Source organism: Lichenostomus cassidix, chromosome 4A (assembly GCF_008360975.1).
Source record: "Lichenostomus cassidix isolate B80296 chromosome 4A, HeHo_3.0, whole genome shotgun sequence".
NCBI lineage: Eukaryota > Metazoa > Chordata > Aves > Passeriformes > Meliphagidae > Lichenostomus > Lichenostomus cassidix.
Window position 1 is genome coordinate 9,670,839 of NC_139485.1, and position 16,914 is coordinate 9,687,752.

Consider the following 16,914-nt stretch of genomic DNA (forward strand, 5'->3'; position numbering starts at 1 on the left):
TAGTAATCCCATTTCATCTCCTAGGATGCTTAGTTCCTTATATACTTTTAATAATAAGAACCATTTGCTAGAACTGAAAAACTTCAGTATATTTCTTAAATCCCCAAGCTACCAGAAACATTGAGTCAATCTTGCATCCAAAAGAACCATTAGAATTTTTCCATGCTTCCCTTCACTGGAGATAGGGGAAGACTAAGCCCATTTGTAGGATTATGCAAGAATGCATAAATCATCTCTTGTAAACAAAACTTCCCTAACCAGTTTTGAATGCAAGGTATGCTTTGCATAGTTTACAGCCCCTTGGCACAAAAAGGAAAACCCTTGAGAATTCAATTTTACAGAGATTGTTACTGCATTTGGGGGCGAATAGGAAGAATCTTAATGAGTGACCTACTGTATATGTAACAGATGACTTTCTGTATTTTATTCTATCCAACGTATTGAACTGAAAGTGTCTGAAAATTCTTTTGGCATTTTTGTATCATATTGATGCAAACAATCTGTGTCTTGCCACCTTTGAAAATTTCTGCTTAACACCAATTACTGCTCTGAGGTACAATCATACTATAAGTACAAAAGTTTATTAACTTTCATAAAACCACTGCATTGCTGAATAGAAATTGAGCAGTATAACAGAGACAATGCAATGCAGCAAGAAATTCCTAATGGCTGATTCTTCTGATTATATTTCAACTGTCAAGCCATAGCTCATCTGTGTACCAAATCTGGTTTGTTTCATAGCAGAGTGGTAATACAGCATACACACATCACCGCATCAGCAATACTTTTTAAATTATGAACATTTTTTAAATTAATCAACCACCAATATATATCAATTTTGAAAATACAGCTTAGCAAAGCAAGTTGAATGGAAGCACACTTAATAAAACAAGAATACCTTAAACGCAGAATATCTAAAACAGAAATATAATACAGTGGGGAATAAAACCTAAACATTTTCCATTGTCATTGATGCATTTGCCTTGTTAAACCATTTTTACATTTCCTAAATCAACATGAAAAAGCCAGTTTCACTTTTTCTTTAGCCAACTGTTTATTAGGCAAGTAGCAACAGACCTATACCACAGATCCAAGAGAGATACTTGTGCAGCTTTCCTTTCTGGTTACCATAGTTTCAAATTAACTGTAGATTTCTAGAAATAATACTTATGAGAAAGAATAAAAATATCACTCCTTAAATATGAAAACTGCAAAAACAATCATTTTGATTAGTGTATAAATGACACTTAAGTGAACAGGTAAATGCTTAGGAAAGGAAGTTTTATTTGCAAGACTTTGTCAGGCATAGTAGTGAAGCTTGAGCATGGACAGGAGAAGGATAAATACAGCACATGCAACGAGAGGGAAGAGGAAAGTAGGCACCAAAAAGTCATTCAGCGGCCATTCACCTCCCTGTTTTTCAAAAACTCCCAATAAAAACGCATCACCAGCTCTAAACCAGGACATTATGGTTCCAAGCCTCCAACATCAAAGCATACTTTCTAAACATATACTGGGGGATGAAAAAACATGTATCTTCACAAGAATTTTAGATGACTTTAAGATCTGAAATAAAAAAGGACCTTCCAATAGGAACACCCTAACAGATTGCCAAAGAAACTGTGGACTCTTCATCCTCTGAGACATTCAAAACTTGACTGGACAAGTGGCCTTACAGGACAAGATTTAAGGAGAGGGCTGGACTAGACCTCCTGGGGTCCCTTTCCCACTTTGCAATTCTGTGACCAAGAACACAAGTAATTTTTTCATTGTGGCATCACTTCCAGAAAGCCACCACACATTCAAAATGCAAAGCTTTACTTCATGTGGTGTTAAAAGAAACTGTTTTGGATACAGTTGTTCAAACAGAACATAAGAAACAACAAAAATAAAATAGTATATAGCCATACACCAAACTAGAACCTCCCTGCAAGAATACTATTCCCATCCCAAATAGTACCCAAATAGCCAGGTTTTACAAATTCTTATGTTATTAACCTTAAATCATTAATATGATAATCTTTCTTTTTCAAATATAGTTAAATTGTATTCTTTACCCTAAATCAAAATACAGTATATCAACTCTCTTTCCTATTTCCCTCCTGCAAGCACAGCTCTGCCATATGATATACAGACTGCAGCCACTGGTCATTCTTGTTTTGAAAAAAAAAGGTCTGATCAAGTCTTCCCAGTCTCCTCCCTTGGAAAAAACATCATAAATTATCAGTTCTCTGTTTCCAAGAAAATAAATGGCCAGTGGTCAGGATGCACCATCATCTTGCACAAATTAAATTAATTCACCACTATATCCATAATTATAAAAAACATCTTATTCCAGGACTCAGGTCAGATAGTCACCTTCAAATTGAAAACCAGACACCTCAAATGCATGTGTAAATTACAAGACTATGTTCTTGACACTTACTACTTACATTGGGGTTTTTGTAACTTCAGTAATCTATATATTTGATTACCCACAGCACATTAATAAAAGTAACACATTAAAAAATACACACCTTCAATATTCACATCCCTGCTCCATACAAACTCTCCTTACAGGAAGATTACACTCTGACAATAAAAAAAAAAAAATTAGCCAACTATATCACTTGCTTATTATCTGCTTACTTAAGACTTCATATGGTCCAAATTTTCAGTTGATCCTTCTTAAAGGATGAACTGAAAGTTTTACATAAAGAAACAACAGGTAATAGCATGAAACACTAAAAAAACTTTAGCTTGAACAGCTTACTTTTATTTGTAAACAAAGGGGAAGTCAATCTGCTTTTGCCCAGATATGATGCTGCAAGAAAGGTCTTAAAACTTAGGCTGAAATCCTATGCTCAGTAAAAAACTGTGATTCAGCCATACCCAAGAACTGCAACATTACTTCCCAGTCAAAAATGTCCATCTCTTTCCAGTCAGTTCACAAGGACTAAGCAATAGGAAAATAACTGCATTAAGTCCTCTTTGCTGTGTGACCACACGAAGTACAACACACACCTTCCCAGCAAGCATCAAACAAGAGTGTTCACCACATGCTGCCTGCACTCCAGGGAGTGAGGTTCCACTGGAGAAGGGAGGGGAGCCTGCAGATGAGGTCAGCTATCCTGCACATCACCCAAAGCTCACCCACAGGCCACAAGCTAAGCAGCATTTCACCAAACCTTTGCAGCAACTCCATAGCCCATTTTGGAATGAAATCCCAACTAAACAAAACATGCATATCTAAGGTTTGTTGTTACTTTTTTAAGTGATCAGTAGTTTCAGAAATGCTTTGTCTTTTTCAAAATGTCAGTATATTCAATTTCATTATTTTGTTAATAGGAAACGCTGAAATTTCTTACAATTCTTATCAGTCGAAACCACTGCAGAGATATGCATTATAGGGCAACAGGCACCATTTGAGACCTTTTTCAAAACACAAGCAGAAGTCATCAGCTTGCTTATCAACCTTTGAACAATGGGAACAGATGCAAAAATGCTTTCCTCTCTAGACCTACACAGAAGTAGTAACAAAAAACTGCTGCAGAAAACAAACTGATTTCTAATGTCACACATATTCATATTCCCTTGCTCTAATATAATGACTAATGCTTACTGAAATAAAGCACAGAAAAGTAAAATGCATAAAAGGTTGTGTAAGGGCAGAACTAATATGCCATTAGATTCAGAGCCATAAGAAAATAAACCACTCACCTACCTACCACAAAAAAAAAAAAAAAAATCCCTGAAACCAACCAACACATGTTCTCAGATACTTTTTTGGGTAGATATTGTGATCAGCTTCTCAATCACAGATCACAAACTACCCTGCTATATATGCCAATCTTCTTACATCTACTCCCTCTTCTGATCATATTTTTTAACAAAAATAAGCCTTCCAAAGGCAGAAATCATAGCTAGCTACACAATTTAAAAAAAAAAAAAAGTGCAGAGTAGACAACAATAAAGTACATACCTGGACAAAGCAGCTATCTGACAACTAATTTAATTTCCCTCTGAAGCCACATTAAGACAAGATGTAGCTGCACACAAATACATGTCCTTCATTTCTAATTCAAATTGGCATAAAGGAATTTAAATACAGACTAGTCCTCTGCTCCTCCATGCAAATCTGTAGCCTGTATATGCTAGAAAGAGCCAACTGCCACACAAAAGCCAAAGAGGTACCCTAGAGGATCAAATTTTCCCACAGTCCTATTTTCAAAATTCAGTGCCAGATCTCAGAAAATGTTTGTGAAAGAAATGTTTCATTTTCCCTTCTTCTCTACCCAAGATCTCACAGATCTAGGAGACTTAAACAGCAGAACACTTGGAAATACAGACATACTAAAAACTGATCGAGTATTCTGTGAAATAATGGAATGGCAGAACCTATCGAATCTAGGATTCTGGTCTAGTCTCACTGATCTCACCCATCAAATTGACAGGATCAAGAAAAAAAGAACACAGTTTATGTGTTGATACCTGAACAGTGAAACATCTTTCTCAAGACAGAAGCCAGTCAGGTAATAGCTCCTCAAGCTTCCCAACTTCAACAAATCAGCACCAGTCCTACCATTGTCTGTGATGATCTAAATGAGGGTCACCTTCAGAGACTTCCCTTACTTTGTATTTACTCTCACCAAAAAAACCCAAAATAAACAAAAAACAAACAAACAAAAAAAAAACCCACACACAAACAAAACCTCTCCAACTTTACCAGATTTTTATGAACTTCAAGATGAGAATACCTAAGGAAAATAAATTCTAGTTAAAACAACATATGAATAAGCTATAATTTTAACCTAGTACTCTCAAAACAAGTTTTTGCTGTAGCACTCTTAAGTAAATACCTGACCTTGTCAAAAGCCACATCAGATTTCAAGGCTTACCCTTAAACCACAAAGATACAAAACTTTTTCAAAGCAGATTTTTTTTCTCATATAAAAAGCCAACTGAAGTCACTGGACTAAACTTCAAAAACGAAACCTGTTCACTGAATGAAAGAGCTTAACCGGTTTACTCTTCAAAGCAGTGTTTTAGACCGAGTGAACGCTGGCCCAAGAGCCCCAGTTCCGCAATGTGACACTGCCAAGGCGACCCAAGGCGCTCCCTACCCTTCCCTTGGCCCAGTGCCCGCGCAGCCCCGCCGCCGGGGCGCCCCCTGGGGACCGGGGGCAGCCGCTGCAGCTCAGCTCGGCACGGCCCGGGCCCTCCTGCCGGGAGAGGCTCCGCGCTCCCAGCCCGCACGGCTCAGCTGCCCGCAGCCCCGGGCAGCTCCACCCCTGCGCGCAGTCAGCAGGCACCAGGGGCAGCAGGCAAAAGGAGGCCCAGAGAAGCCCGTACCGCAGGACTGCCAGTGCCAATGGCACAGGACCTATGGGACCATGAAGAACTCCCACTTTTACTTACCCTGGGAGTCTAAAAGGGGAGTTGATCTAAAATGTTGGATGGCATTGACTCTAAACTCCAGCTATAGGCTTCTATGTCACCACATAAGTTCTTGTGATGCATATGGAAAATAGCTCTTTGCATTCCTCCACAGATTTGCTGTGTCCAAGCTTTTTTCTCCAACCTAAAACTCCAATTCCCTGCTCACCTCAGTTTCCCAAGAACTAGATTATCACTCCCTTCTTTTTTGTCAATGGTCATCATATAAGATGAAGTTTTCAGAATATGAATGTTTTAAATGATACTAAGAAAGAGAGCAAAGCTTTTATTTAAGAGTATTAAACTGGTATGTTGATGGCTGCTATCAATCACTTCTCTCCATGACAAAACAAGGACTGAACCAGATGAAGCTCTTGGAAATTCTCACATCTCGTTGACAGAGACCAACTCGACAACACATTCCTCTTTCCAGTATGTTTTCTTAATTACACACATCAAAGAAAAACAAAAAAGCAAACAAACAACACCCACCACCAAAACCCAACAGTACCATTCTGGAAATTCACACCTACAGTATTCTCCTAAGTTTTCAAATTAATCAGAGAAGAAATGGCCACTGTAGGCAGAGATCACACTGAGTTCAAAACCTGGTCTTATCTGACAAAACACAGCATTTCTGTGACCTAACCAACAAGCACAAGTAACAAGCAGAAATATTTACTTATTTGGGGGGATTCATTTGGTGAAAAAAAAAAGCAACCAAAGTACTTCAGGTTTCTGTAAAACATACAACCTGTTTTTGCTGGCACACAAGTTTCAGAAAAGCTCATCTCTCCTAAAATACTTGCCTGCAGCAAAACAACTGAGACAGTGAGACCACAAATGAAAATGACAAACGAGGATTCTGGAATAATTCTAAATTTGAACCTTAAGTGACAAAGAGCAACCTAATTTTAAAAAGTTCATAAAACTCTGATATGCCAACATCAATTTCATGACTTAACTAAGTCTAACACAGTTGCTCCCACCACCAAGAGCAGGAACTTTCAAGCGGTTTGTTGCCTGCAGCTATTTGCTACAGGAGGCTGCAGTAGCATGTAATATTCAAGAGGAGCTGCATACATTCCTTTTTTTTAAATTCAGTTGCTGTTGGTAAGTTATACTGAGACAAAATAAACCTAGAGAGTATTTAACTGACAATTCTATTTACACTCCTTCCAACTGGAAATTATTTCACTCCAAACATGGAAACACTTGAACACAAAGTTCAAAAGTGATATATTTATGGAATTTGAGTTAGAGTAACAACCAGCTAACTGAATACTCCAATTTATAAAATCAATGCTATTCGATTAACATAATGGATTTTTAAACAAACTATTTTAATAATCTACAAATAACCAATTTTTGCAATTTCACAGAACCCAATTTCTTTTAAATATATTCAAATATCACAGAATCTTCGATTTGAACCAACTCACTCAAATTAATTTCAGTTTTCAGTTGCAAAACATGAAGACTTTACATCTAAAGGAGAGCTGTACATATATTTTAACTGAACTTATTAAACACAAGTTTAACAAATCCTTACATTGCTTATTGACTTTATTGAGCATTATCATCCTGAAATTGTAAATGCATGAAAAATCTCCAAAAGCATAACTCTGGCCCAAGTACACACCTTGGGATTATCTGAAGATTAGGAAGTATCAGAAAGATTAAAGTCTGTCCTACCCCCCGGTTCCATGCCTGTGGGGTTTTTTTGGTTGTTTGAATTTAAGCTTATGCAACAGCCAACTCTAAATATACCACAGCTAACTTAATACAAACAACAGCAACAGAACTTCAGGGGGTTTGTCTCACAGGCTGCACAAAGCCCACCTGTAGACAACACCATAAAATGTCACTGGCTTTGTCAAGAAGGACCAGCATGAGCCTCATGAGTTACAGAGCAAGATCTACTTGTCAGAGATGGGATTCAATTAATATTTTTATCCTTTGTATAATTTCGAAGCTTTTTTAGTCTTTGATTAATTAATCAGAACAGCGTGGGGATTCCAGCCCATTCACCTCCAGGGCTTTCAGCGAAGATGCATGTGTATGCTGAAGGCATGGCAGCCCTCACACCAAGTTTCATGTAGTAAATGAAACTGTTATCATGGCTATAAAGAAAAAGAAACTATGTTACCCAATAAAGTGCCCCATGCTAGATCTGTGGTACTGAGTCTGTGACTGATCAACATGAAGACTGATCCACAAAATTATGACTTGAGGATAATGAGCAAGTGATACCAAGATGACAGAGATTAATGATTATCAGTTGCACAATCACTCGTGGTATTTATTTACCTGCACACAATCAGCCAGCCTGCACATGGATAAGTCTTGGGAAAGTTCAATACCAGATAAATACCCCGGGAATAATAATCATTAGATTACTGATTTAAGGAAAAGAGACTATGAAAAAGGGGAAAAGTTGTTTCGAATGGCCAAGCACCACAAACGAGAAATAAACTATCAATCACAAATGGAGACTGAACTGCCAAGAGTTAACAGGGAGACCTGTGTCGGAGAGCACCTCTAAGTAGGAAACGCTAGGAACTCTCATTCTTGGTCATTTACAACAGGATTCAACAAAAAGCATAAAAGCGGCCGTGCAACAGCTTCCAGGGAAGCGATCCAAAAGGCGTTTTCCCCGGTTCCGCTGCAGCAGCCCCGGAGCCGAGCACGCGGGGTGCCGAGCGGAGCGGCCCGGCCGGGCCCGGCGGCAGCGGCCGCCTCCCGCGCGGCGGTGGCCAATGGGCGGCGGGCGCGGCCCGAGGCGCGGCGAGCAGGCCCGGCGGGGCCGCCGTGACGCACTTCGGCAACCGCCCGCCCGCCCGGACCGCGCCGGCACGGCCCCCCCGCTCCCGCCGGGCGGCGGCCCCGGGGCGCGCAGCGAAAACGCGGGGTCACAGCGGCGGCTCGGGCGCTTCGGGAGACCGGACACGCCAGGGTGTGGCTCGGGGAGCGCACGGCAAGGGAGGGAGAGCTTTCCAGGGCGGGCGGGGCGGGGGGGGGGAGCAGCGTTAGCCGGGCTGCCAAAAAGTAATTAAAAAACAAAACAAACGAAAAAAACCCAACCACCCAACCCACCCTCGGTAGCTAGAGCACCGGACTGGGCACTCGAAACTTTGTGTCAGCTCCCAACGCCACATCCCGTGGGAACACAAAAAAAGGAGACCCGAGCCGCGGCAGTACAACAAATAAATAAAAGCAACGAAAGAGGGGCCCGATCGCCTCCGCGCCCGCTCTCGGGGGCGAGGAGGGATAAAACAAACAAACAAAAAAAATTGAGGTCGGTGGGTCCCGGATTTCCACGGGGCAGACGGGTTATACAACACTAGCAGGACAGAGGAAGGCATGGAGGCAGAGCGGCGGGGAGCAGAGCGGTGCGGGCCCCCGAGGCCAGCACGCCCAGCAGCAGGGATGCGCTCGGGCAGGGAGAGGAATTCCCAGAAAACAGGGCCTCCCAGCCCAGGCATCTGCGGCCGCTCACTCCTCTGTCCCTCCGTCCCTAACCGAAGCAACAACTAAATATATATTTGTTTTTTTTAATCCGTGTAGAGAAAATAAGCGCCCAGAAAAGAGAAACACCAGGAAAGCTCTCGTTTCCTACCTGGGCAGGGTTCAGCTCAGTTCAGTGCGTGCCGAGGAGGAGGGGGCAGAGGAGCACTATCTAAAACAAAAGTGGCGCCAAAACCCCCCAGTAAGAAGCATTCTCCTTCCTCCTCCTCCTCCTCCTCCTGCCCCCCTCCCCCACCGGGGCCGGCGAGAGCCCAGCGGGGTTCCTGCAACACGCGGCTCCCGGCATCGGGCGTCCCCGGCACAAGTTGGCAAGCGCCCTTTCTTTACAAAAAAATAAAGGAAGCCGAACGGAAACTGCCACAACTCTTCCTCTTAGCGGGCAGCCGCCGAGGAGCTCGCCCAAAGTCACTCGGAGGGGAAAACTCGACCCACAAAGGCCTTCCCCGAGCTGGGCACCGGGGCGGGGGGGGAAGGTGTAGGTCAGTCCCCACGTCCTCACTTGGGCCGAGGGAGCCCCGCTCCCGCCAGCCTTCCAAGGCAGTCACGGGGAAGGGAGGCCAGAGTTGCCCCAGCTCTAGGAAGAGACACGGAGCAGAGAAACCCTGATCTCTCGGCACTTCCCTGCGCGGGGAACCCGCCGGGAGCGGGCTGGCAAGAAGAACTCGGCTGCTGGGCAGCGGGGAGCAGGGGGAAGGGAGCCGTGGCGAGCGCTGTCAGAAGTGCCAGTCCCATGCCCTCGGCCTCCCCCGACACTCGACCCCGGGGCACCGGCGGCCGCCCCACCATTTTCTCTGCGCGGCCCAGCGCTCGCCCCGAGCGCGGCTCGGGCCCCGACCCCATTCCCCTGGCTCGCCCAGCCGAGCGGCCCGGCCCGGCTCGCCCGCACACACACCCCACGCACACAATGCCCGAGTCCTCCATCTTGCCGGCAGCCCCTGCTCGGCTCAGCAGAAGGGGGGAGGAGGAGGAGGAGAAGGCGGTTCTCCATTTTAGCTCGCCGAGCGCCGGGCCCGGCCTGCCCGTGGCCGGCTCTGGGGAGGAGGAAGGGGGCCGGGGCGGGCAGGGGGACCGCTTTCGGCGCCCTCTCGCTCTCTCACTCGCGCTCCGCTCGCCTCCCCCCTCCCCGCCGCGGCGCGCCGGGAACGGGGGGTGGGGAAGGGGGGGGCTGGAGTGTTTTCGCGGCTCGGCCCCGCCGTCCTCCATCTTGGCTGCGCGCAGTCCCCGCGGCCAGCCGGCCTGGCGCCCCGCGCGGGCCCGGGGGCCGCGAACCCCGGCCCGGCCTCTCCTCGCCGCCGCGTACCGCGATCCCGAGTCCCCCCGCCAAACTTCCAGAAGCTTCGCCGCCATTTTCTAACTTACCTTGCCCAGTGTCGGCGTAGGCAGCGAGGAGGCCCCGGCGCGCAGCTCCGCTCCCGTATCCCCGGCGCGGCTCGCCGGCTGCGCGCCCGTCCCGGCCGGTGCCGGGCTGTGGGCGCGGAGGGGGCGCGGGGCGCGGGCGGGTCGGGGTTATTTAATTTGGCGGCGGCGCTGGGGATTGTTTGGGGTGTTCGCTGCTCGGCGGCTCGCGGGCGAATGGAGGGCGCAGGCGCCACCTGGCGGCCGCCCAGCGGGGCCCGCTCTCCTGGGCGTGGGGCGACACCTGCCGGCCGCCCGCGGCGGCGCCGCGCCGAGCGGGGTAAACAAGGTGCGGCGCATGCGCGCGGGGCGGGCGCGCAGCTGGCGCGGGGCGGGCCCGGGAGCGGAGCGGAGCGGAGCGGAGCGGGAGCGCGGCACGGCCTAAAAAGGAGCGGCGCTCGGACACGGCCAGCCCGCGGGACGCGCCCGGCCGCACGCAGCCCGGGGCCCTTCGCCGGGGCAACCCTGGAGTAACCGGACATAATGGTCCGGCTGAGGCACAGCTGGGCCGCTCCAAAGTGACCCGCGGAGCCGGCGCCGCCGGGCCGGCCGCTCTGCCTGCGCTGTGCCGCCGGGAAGCGAGGCGAGTGCGGGCAGCCCGGGCGCTGCGAGATAACCGTGCGGCTCCCCACGTGGGTGCGGAGTGCCTTATCTCGGCAGCTGCAGGACGCGCACAGCAATGTCTGCTGGCACCCTCGGCAGCTCGCGTGGTCGGCAGCGTTCTCCAGAAACGCTTTCTGCTGCTGCCCGGCGCCAAGGGTGTTCTAGTTAAATGAGCATTGGTGGGATTCCGTTTTTCTCTCTACGTGAGGATTATATGAAGCGATCCATATAAGCAGTACAGAATTCCTAAAGTAACCAGATATACAATTTGTGACGCGTGGTTTTTTCACTTTATTGTGTAATGCTAAGCACATTGCTCATGCTGAATAGTTCCACGTAAGCGTGTATTTAGATCGCTCAGCACAATAATAGTTTTGTCCTGGTAATTAGTCTCTAATCACCCTCTTGTGTTTATCTACTTATAATTTTGGGGGGAGCGTTAGCATAACTAAGCAGTCGCTAAGCCGAGTTGCTCTGCTTACCTGCCTAACAAAGGCAGGATACTTAAGAGAAGAGTATCCACCAGTTCCAGTCTTTCCAAACTGAGACGAGGCATCCCGCAGAGAAAATAATGCTTACAATGGAAACTGTGCTCAGATTAGGAGTGTTTAAAATTATTTAAAAAAAAAAACACCTAAAACAGTGTAATATAAGTTGATGTCACCTAGGAATTCTAGATGCAATCTGTCGGTATATGAGACAGACTTGCAAAAATAAATTATATTCTGTAGTTTCAATTCACATTTCAGAATCGTTTTGCACCTGTCAAGGTTGGGAAAAACAAAAAAGAAAATAAGCAGAAAGATTGCCTTGTAGGGAACACTTTAAAATAGCATCCTGAATGCCCAGTCATACAACTATGTTCACGGTTTCAATTACAGCTACAGGTGCTGCTGCTGATCTTTAATGTTAATCTGATAGTCTGTCTGGAAATTTTAGAAGAACTGTGTATTTAAAAAAAACTGCCAAACCTCAAGTAAGCTTTAAAAATAATCTATATGGCTGTAAAACAACACTTGGGAATAGATGGAAAGGCACTGGACAAGTTTATGCCTTTCCCATACAAAGTCAACTTCTGACAGCTGCCAGATAGACAACCTTTCCGTGAAAATAAAATAAACTACATCTTGCCTGCACACAGAATTCCAGTAATGTGTTTTCTCCTTAAGATACAATAGGGATAACTCATATTACAACTCCAAAACTTTGCAAGATTACAGCAGTTTACTGCAGGAGCTGGCAGGAACACAACACGAGGCAGCTCCAGTCAGCTGTGCGTGAAATACATGTACAGCACATGTGTTTTGTTCTACTCCAAAAACACTGTAGTTCACCCTTGAGCTCACAGCTGAGAGGTTTTAGGTAAATGTGTTTACCTAACATAAAGAAAACGTGACATAGTTTTTAAGGTGTGGTTTTGAAGGATTGAGTGTGCAAGTGCTGACAATACCATGGCAGAGAGTTCAGCCCATTTCCAAAGCTGATTCAGGCCTTGGAAGCCCAGATCCATGATGCTTCTGGGTGTCCTGACTCACACGACAGAATTTGCTTTTTTCTGCTTGTGACGAAACATGGAAGCGCTCTAGAGACCAGATTCCAGGTGTGTCCCTGGTCACAGAGCCTGCCTAAGAGGATTTCACACTCTCCATTTCCTCCCTCTCAGTTGTTTCATACAGCTGTTTGCTCAGCCCTGTTTTAGCAAAACTATTGCCTCATCAGAGAAGGGGGGAGGGACATTTGTTTTCTAAGGGACTGGTTTGATTCCCGCCCCCCCCAGCCCAGATAATTTCTCAGAGCCTTTCCAGTACAACTGCAGGAGCACTTCAGGAGCACAGCTGAAGGTGCTGAGTGCTCCAGTGACCAGAAGACAGGAATTTCTCAAGTCAGCTATGCCCTGTGAGGATTCCTCACCTTTAAGGGGGCCAGACGGGCTCTCTGAAGAGCTTAACTCCTGCGTTTTCCCCAGGAAGAAATCATGCTTCTGGGACTGAGCCTTCCAGTTGGTACAGCAGGGAAGATGATGAAAAGCAGTTCCTCTGCAAGCACACCACTTCTTTCTAAGCTACCAATTCCCAAGTGGGTTTTTACCATCAGTTCAGACTTTGGGAAAAAAACAAAGAACATCCTGAAGTTTCTGTATAGTTTTAGCACACTAGCATCCTTTCCAATACAATGAAAAATGTAAAAGAAAAATAAGTGCTATCTAAGCATTATAAAGAAATAGAGATATTTTAAATTCTGACCTGTCTAGAAAGGATTTATATCAGATAAAAAGGAAGTTCTGTGAAAAACTAGGAGAAAGTATTTTACAGGACTATGCCATCTTTGTCAAAAAAAGCACTCTTTAAGTGCTTCAAAGTCCACCATTTCTGATATTGAGCCCAATTCAGAGAGGATTTAACAAAGACTTTACAACAGGCACTTTTATTACGCTTGATCCAAAGAGCTCTTCATGATCAGTCACACAGGAAACTGAGCAAGGAGAGGGCAGATACCAATTCTGTGTCTGAATTAATGGCCAGAGGTTCACCACTAGAGAAGATCAGAATAAACTCAAGCTGCCAGATGGCTGATTCATTTTTCCAGGCAGGAGATTCATGCTCATGCTGCTTCCTTTTCTTTGCATGCTTCTTCCTTTTCTTTCTTATGCGGAATAGGAACCCCCTGTGCAGTTCCATTTCCTCATTTGTATTACGAAAAACAAAACAAAGCAAACAAAAAAATCCTACCAAAACAAACAAAACAGCCATTCAAAAAACATAACTAAAAAACCCCAAACAAACAAACAAAAAAAACCCCACAAAAAAATCCCAACAGACCACCACCCACAATAATTTATTTATTTATTTATTTTAAGACTTTGCTTTTGAGAATTGGAAAAAGAAACCAAAATTTGTATACTGGATTTGTCCCAAGGTGAGGTAGTAGCTTTGATGGCCTGTACTTTTGTCTGTTGAGTTTGGTACAGAAGGAAAAAGCAGTCTACCCGGTAAAATTTTTTTTTCCAGACTTTTGAATCTGACTCAGTCACTCCAGGGAAATCTGCTCTAAATCCTTTTGAAGATGAGCTATTACATAAGAAACAAAAATAAAGATCAAAAAATGGGTTACTTTCTGATAATTTGCAGGAGAAAGATTGCACATTAGTAGCTCCTTAGGTCTTTCCCTGCTCTGTGAATAATTTCTTCCTTTTTCCATTTACGTGAGTCTCCCTTGTGTACCCCTATTTCTCACCAGGTCTTTCCAGAACACCCAACTCATGTCTGAATTTTCTTTGATTCAGTAAGTTTCTGCCTGCTCCTTCTGTAAGGGAGCACAGAATCAGTTTGTCCCATACCACTACAAAGGAAGGAAGTTTTAACCCCCCTTCATTATCAGCTCTAAAAATGAACAGAATCCCACTAAGTCGCAGATACCTTCCTGCTAATTGCATTAGAAGCAGCAGCTTTACTCAGTCCTCTGTGCCACTTGTGACGCAAAGCCCCAAGCTCATTCTCCTGTTTGGGTGAGGTGCTCTTTCTATGTCTCGTTCTTTGAGATAAAAATCCCTTACTCAGGTTCTAAAGGTCCATCAGCTAACTGTGTAAAAGCCACACCAGTTTTTGGTAGGAAATAATGAAAAGCCCTTCTCCTGGCTGCAGTCAGGACCAGTCGCTTTCACTTGAGGCATCACCTCACCCTAGGTACAGGAACAAGTGTTACCAATCAGGCTACCTCTCTTGGATCCAGGACACAATCTGCTCCAGTTTCTGGATGTAGGGAAGTTTTGAAAGACAGACACAGGCAAGACATATTTTTGTCCTGTAGCTAAATCCATGAAGAGGGATCATGAATCAAGGAGGGATCATGAATCAAGGAGGGACCATGAATCAAGGTTCATTTTATGAGTCAGGCACTATGACAGCATCAGTGACAAAGTCTGAGGAGCAAGCACAGGAACCAGAGGAACATGTTTCAAACTGGGCAAGCAGGGTAAGTGGCAAGGGCCTGCTTTGAGTCAGCAAAGAACAGAGTGTGCGACAGAGAAAGGGCTGGGGTGAGAAGCTGCCAAGAACTGAAATAAGGTCAATCAGGCCAAACAGCACAACTGATGCCAAGCAAGGGAAGCAGCTTTAACTGAGCAACATCTAAAAACCTGTGAAACTACATCATACTCTGGATGTGTAAAGCACCTCACCCATCAGGAACACAAAGCAGTTCTCAGCTGATCAGAGTTCATAGGGCTTCAGCTCCCCTAAGATTCTGACATGGAGCCAGGGGTTGCCTAAAAAGGGGAGAAAGGAGGCTGGCTTGTGGTTAGGTGAAGTTAGAGTGGAACTGAGACAGAAGTGCTATTATTCAGCTCAACCTCTGCCCAAGATGATAGAGCAAAACAATTATAAACAACAAAGTCAAATACTTTTGTATTTAAGCTTTGAAGAAAATCTTCTATCAAATGTATTTGACAGCACTCTTCTATATGTGCAGACAAACACAAGTATTGGGTGATGTATCTTGGTCTTTTCCCCACAAACTACTGAAGCTGGAACTTAAGGGGTTAAAGGGGAAGTCTAGGCAATGGAGGATTGTTACTGACCGATAAGGTCAAGGAACAGATTACTCTTTCAGATAAACTTGTATGGTTTTCTGGGGCTCACCTACCACATACCCAAGGTCCTGTATATGCATGGTTTCCTTTCGTTTAGATTTCACCATCAACGAGCTTCAAGGTTTCTTTCAGACTGTGCTTCTCACAAGTTACCCCCCTACTGCCAGTTGTGTCTGAGGCTCAAGGGCTTTTCTGCTGCCTCAACTCTGACACAGTGGGGGGTGGAAGCAAAGCAAAGTGTGATCGTGTCATTAGCTGTGATTAAAGGTTTTTATAAGTGTCACAATGCATAACAAGTAGCAAGGAATACAACAATTTATGACATGTTGGTGGGTTGCACAGGTGTTCAAAACCGTTAAGATAAAAATACTTTAGATACTAACTTCCTTTAGTGTGATAGTAGCAGTCCTGCAAAGCCTCAGTGCCAGCAGCTGTGAACACAGTGATTCCCCCTCTGTGGCAAGGGGCACACCTGGGACACTCACCATAAACACCACTCCCCCAGGAGTCCCCATTTCTCCATTCCCTGTACCTCTGGTTCCAGCGGTGAGTCCAGCAGAGGTGAAGCTTCCAAACCAGAACATGGGTCTTCCTAAAAGAAACTTGCAATTGCCAATTAAGCCTTTAAGAACGCAGCTGTTGACAAAGTTATAAAAGTCCTAAATTGTGATGCAGATGTTGAATTGTTATTTTTGGGACATCTCTTTTGCAAAATACCCCTTTGAAACAACAGTTACTTTTCTGGCAGCTTGGATCCTGCAGACAGAGCCCCCATACTGACTCCAATAACAAAATATGGGTTGATTATGCAGGACAGGGAGTTAAAGTCAGTCCTGGACTCAGAAGTTCCTCTGTGTAACACAAGAGTTAAAAGGAAGAGATGCCTGTGGCTTGACACCCACCTTTGAAAAGTTCGTATTCAGAAGATTAACTATTTGGCTTAAGTGATGATTCTCATCATACACTGTAAAATTAAGTTACATAAGAGAAATTGTGTCAAGAGTTTTACAGCAAGATCTAACTACATAAAATCAAAAGACCTAACATGAATACATTCAAAAACTGTCTTGGTAATCTCTGAAGGTTATATTAATTCACTCTCCAAAATTTGAAGGGGACTATATGCATTTATACTAAACCTGGCTTTTCAGCAATTATTGTAATGATTCTTCTAGATGGTTTCACAGTGGGGCTCTCCAAATGTGTTCTTCATTTTTTGATAGTAAGCATTTTTCAATGCAAGAGCAAAACCCTAATTCCAGTATCTCTCCAATACATTTCCAGCAATTATTACTTATCAAGCAATTTATCTCAGCCAACATCAATAGCTATTTAGACTACAAAACAGTAAATTAATAATCATCCAAAAGCAACCAAGTAGTTTT

General features: G+C 44.7%; 1 protein-coding gene across 5 annotated transcripts in view; it reads right to left on the reverse strand.

Moving 5' to 3' along the window:
* STAG2 (STAG2 cohesin complex component) overlaps nt 1-10,443 on the reverse strand; it is a 72,802-nt gene extending 62,359 nt beyond the window's left edge. For 3 of the 5 annotated variants that reach the window (XM_085060429.1, XM_085060425.1, XM_085060428.1), the window contains exon 1: nt 10,303-10,443. The gene's annotated coding sequence lies outside the window, so the exon portion shown is untranslated. Of the gene's footprint in view, nt 1-9,034; nt 9,252-9,844; nt 9,980-10,302 lie in introns of those variants that run through there. The other 2 variants (XM_085060427.1, XM_085060426.1) reach the window with 2 other exon arrangements.
* Nucleotides 10,444-16,914: the final 6,471 nt, after the last annotated feature.